At 31.8% G+C, this 5,133-nt stretch overlaps 1 pseudogene; it reads right to left on the reverse strand.

The window, feature by feature from the left end:
• Positions 1–333: 333 nt before the first annotated feature.
• Positions 334–982, reverse strand: LOC127098597 (photosystem II D2 protein-like; annotated as a pseudogene).
• Positions 983–5,133: the final 4,151 nt, after the last annotated feature.

The following is a 5,133-nucleotide window of genomic DNA, read 5'->3' on the forward strand; positions in this document are numbered from 1 at the left end:
TGCACGTATGGGGATACGTAGCCACGAGGGCCCAAATCCTTAGCGAGCACACTAACTTAAAACTTATTTTCTATCCCATCTTATTCTCTCATCTCATTCCCGATAGCAAACAACATACAGATAAATAAACATCCATACGCATTTGATACAAGCAAGTGGTTCCCATGTAGTACCATGGATGTGAGGGGTTCTAATACCTTCCCCTTGCATAATCGACTTCTGAATCCGCTCTTGGTTGCGAGATAGTTTCTCTCATTTGGGGTTTTATCACTATTTTCCCTTTCCTTTGGAATAAATAAAATCTGGTGGCGACTCTGTATTTTTAGCGGCGCTTCAGCCATCACCATCTTCAAATAAGGTATTTTCTACAGTAGTGCCATGAATAGTACATAGTACAGTAGTGCCCAATACACCACCAACTCGCATCATATAAAATAGTTTTAATGTCCTATTGTAAAATCCTTGATAAAAGATAATGAATTGAAATATAGTTGTTATACCAAAACTAGGCACAACGAACCAACCAAATTGGCCCAACGAATAAATTAGGGGAAAAACAAAAATAATAATTGGACCAGAGAATGTGATTGCATTATAAGGCTGTCATTGAAAAGATTGATCAAGTTAAAATCATGTAACATAAAACCTATTAATTAGAAAGCACCATGAATAGCAACAAAAGTGAACATGCCATCTAATAGGCACCAACAGGTAAACTCTCCATTTAGAGATTTCTACATTAACAACAAAGAGTGTGATAAACTATTAGTCAGAATAGAGATTTCTACATTTAAGAAGTTACAACCTTCCAAATAGGAAGTTACCAATCCATGAATATACCATGAAATTACAAAGGCGGTACATATGAACCAACCCCCATGTAAATAAAACAGTCCCTCCATAGCCACTCATCCATAATATCAAATAAATCATTTTGATCTTTAGTAAATTTACCAAGAGATGTAGTCATAGTGATCCTCCTATTCAACTACTTCAAACCATTCCCTAACACCTCCTATCATTTAAGGGATGAAACCTTCAAGGCTTTTTTTTCTTTTAATTTTATATATGATATGATTTTCGTAGACTTTCCCTTCTTTTCTACTGGGTTTTGAATAAAAAAGTATTTTTTTTTCAATTGATATCTAATCTAGGTCAAATCTATTATCTTAATTGGATTATTCCTTTCTATTCTAAAAAAATTCTCTAAGTCATGACTCAACAATTGTCTTAACAATTGTCTTATGACTCTTAAATCCTATAATAAATTAGTATTGTAAGGAACTATTTCATAAACAAATGGTCATTTTTTTTACTCTCGTTACCAACATATCCTCAAATATATTAATCTTCTTTTATCAAATAAGATTATTCTTGAATCTTGTTCGTGAAATAAAAATTTTGTTTTTTATATTCTTAAAATTTGTGTGTTTAGAAAACTACTAGAGAATCATATTTTACATTTATTTCTTTTATTTTCTTCTTTGTTCTATTTTTCTTTCATTCATCTTAATCAAAATACGATATATACCCTTTAGTGCAGATCGAGGTAAGAAATTTGAATATTTTTCTCTATTTTTATATGTATTTGTCATATTTTTTAATATTCTAGGAAATTTTAATAATAATAATAATGGATTTTAAGTAAAAGTTTCATCGATTAGTTGCCTTAAAAATCTCGTATGCATAGATATGAAACCCAAATGTTTGATACTCGAAGTCATGATTTCATAGACTTTTCTCTTATTTTGATAGACATATCTTAAAGAAATAATAGAAATCGAATTTTTTCTTTTTTTGTATTCGAAAAAAAAAATATTTAAGTCAAATAACTTGTATGTTGGAACTTAAAATAGAATAAACCCTTCCACCTGAGGAGACGAATAGTAATTGATTCTTAAGAACAATAAGATTTTATCTGAAATATCAACAAATTCTTACCGAATTAAAACTTAAAAGGCAATAAAAATAAAAAATCAAATCAAATATTCATATTTTATTTCTATCAATTCTAAATATCATAATAGTAGATATAATTTTTTTTATAAGAAATTCATTGATTGAGTACAAAGTTTGATTAAGAAAATTTTTGAAAATTTATTGGCATAAGGCCAAAGTTTCTAATCATTAAAACATGTATAAGTTAGAAAACAAGCAAAGAAGATTTTTGAAAAGAGGGAGAGTTTTGAAATTTAAGAAGTGGGAGGAGATTAAGAGGTTATCCTAAGCACAAATTTAAAAGTTAAGAGTTGAAAAGATCTGACCAATGGGATGCAATCCAACTGACAAGAATGTCATATAGAAACCTTATTTCCTTTGGAATTTGATCAGCCAATAAGCAATATCCAGACATCATAAAGATCAAGACATCAAATAAAGATAGCCACATCCAAGCAAGCATTCCAATAGCTAGCAGTCTTCATTGTCTTCCAATGTATCAGATGAAATATTCCTTGATCAACTTAGAACAAAGCATAAAACATAGACCAAAACAAAATAACAATTAAGCACAAAGATAGAGTAGCAGATGAATCAATGGCACTCAAAGGTCTTGCATCAGATGAAGGTACACTTCAAAATAGCTCAGTCTCAAATGTTGGCATTGGCCAAGTCCTTTAGCACAGGGAATGTTTCCTAATTCTAAGTCCAAAAGTTCATATCAAGTCCAACAGTCCATCAAATGTTTTTTAGGGTTTTTGTTGTTATGATGTGTTTTTAAGGTCCTAAGACCACAAACAAAACCAAGACAAACAAACAAATATATACAATCACAAGATATGGCTCAAATAAGCAAAGTGAAAAGGACTTGAAACATAAACAAGTTGCATGAAATGTAAATAGCAATGAATGATAAATGACTGAAATTTAAATTGCATAAAGTAAATTACTTGAAAGTAAAGCAATAATGAATAAGAGTTAGTGAATGGTTATCCAAATGTTAGTCAAAGGTTAGTATTGAGTTTTGATTAAGTCATTATTTGGAGAACACTCAACCATTCATTCACAAGTATAAATCCTTAAACCAAGACATCTTCCATGAGAAGGACTCCAACTTGGATAATTTAACAAGTATGCTACTAGCTCTCATGAAAGGAAAAAAGGTCAAGTCTCCACACAATGCCATGAAGAATGGGAGACTTACAATCTCACTTACTAGAATTGTAACAACCCGTATAATATATATCTGGAATAATATCATACAAGTGTTATTAATTGGTACTGACACAACATAAGTGCCTAGTGGTATCATTATATACATGTGTCCAACTAAAACATCAATGAGACATGCTATACAATAATGCCTGAAAATAAAAATCTAAGAACTATGTACAATGTCTTCATTGTACACAACTCCATAGCGGAAGATCAGAATGACCGCATTCCTTGAAACATCAGTAGACAACTTCTCTTGAATTCAACCTGCAAGGAATACTTGAAAAATAACAACAATAATGGGATAAAATAATAATCTTGGTTAGTTCTCCTATCCTATGGGTCCACTCGGCTCAACAGGGTTTCTACTCGATTCTAACTCAAGTATTCACTTTCTATTACTTGTGCATCACTCGCACCTTGTAACTAGGACTTGAGTAACTAAGGGATAATCGCAATGTATGAAAACATGTCACTTGAGTGCATTCACTCAACAAATCACTATTTGGATTCACGAAACATCAATCCCCGAACAGACTTACGTCTAAGCCAGACCTGGTTCATGCATGTTCGTATGGTTCGAATTTCACGGTGGATATCGGGTCCTCTATGAGGCTTAATTCCCAGTTCAAGCGACTGTCACACGTATGGGCCTCTAACCCACTTAGGGTATCTTTCATTGTATGAGCCTCTAACCCACTTAGGTGTCCACCTTTCCCCATGTCCTCCATGGTTCGGGCTCAAACCCAATGGAGGCACGAATCATTAGTGCCACATCCCCACTTATCGCTTTACCTAAACCCTTGAAGTGGTATGTGCATAATCACAACTAATTCCGAATACGTGATCGATTCTCAATAATAAATAGGACTTTTAGAACAAATGTTCCTCACAAAATATCTAACAATTATCATGATATCATATCAATTCTCATGGCATCATAACATGATCCATTCTCATTACATAAATCACATATGTTCCATACAAAGCATATTGATTCGTTTACCAAATGAATACTTATCCACGATACATACCTAGGTACCTTTGCATCCAAGCATCACCGTATACTCATTTCCATAATCTAAATTATCTTTCTAAGTTATTAATCAAGTCATTCTCCTAGGTTTCCTCACTCATCATCATAAGGTTTTAAAACATGTTATTTCACATTCAAAACAACTAAAATGTTTAGCATTCATCATAACATAATTCATAGCATTTATAAGGCACATATTATACTATACCATGGAATAAGAATAATAATGCAACCGTCCGCGTCCAAAACGGAGTTACAAGACTCAAACAATTTAACACTCTAACTTAATCAAGAATATAGGTTAACATTTGTTCCTTGCACACATATTCAACAATAAGAGTTTCGCCTAGTGGTAAGGCTTGTTCCATACCAAGGAGGTTCCGGGTTTGACCCCCATTGGTGGCATATTTTAATTTATCAAGGAATTAATTCATGTCAATGGATTGATCAAATGGATCAATCGAATGAATGGGATAATTCTCACAAAATTTCACTAAGCCAATCGATTGGTCTTCTTCTTCTTATCCTTTCTTCTTTTCTTTATTTCTGGTAACTCTCTTTCTCTCTCCAATCTTATCTCTTCCACTTCTCTTACCACCACACAACATATTATATATATATATATATATATATATATATATAATATATATATTATATATATATATATATAATATATATATATATATATATATATATAGTATCAAGTAGTAATCAAAATATCCCAATTGATATTTTGTCTTCCAATATCAATTGACCAATTATTAATGTTACCAAAAATATCTTCTTTTGCACTTATTAATATTGGTCTTTCTCTTTTATTAATAATTAATTCCTTCAGAGTTCACTGGTTACTCTATTGGTACCAACTGACAACATTTAGAGAACATAGGAGCTCTAATTGTTTTAACTGACAAAAGATAGAGTACATAGGAACTCAGTTGGTC

Source organism: Lathyrus oleraceus, chromosome 6 (genome assembly GCF_024323335.1).
Source record: "Lathyrus oleraceus cultivar Zhongwan6 chromosome 6, CAAS_Psat_ZW6_1.0, whole genome shotgun sequence".
NCBI classification, from domain to species: Eukaryota; Viridiplantae; Streptophyta; class Magnoliopsida; order Fabales; family Fabaceae; genus Lathyrus; species Lathyrus oleraceus.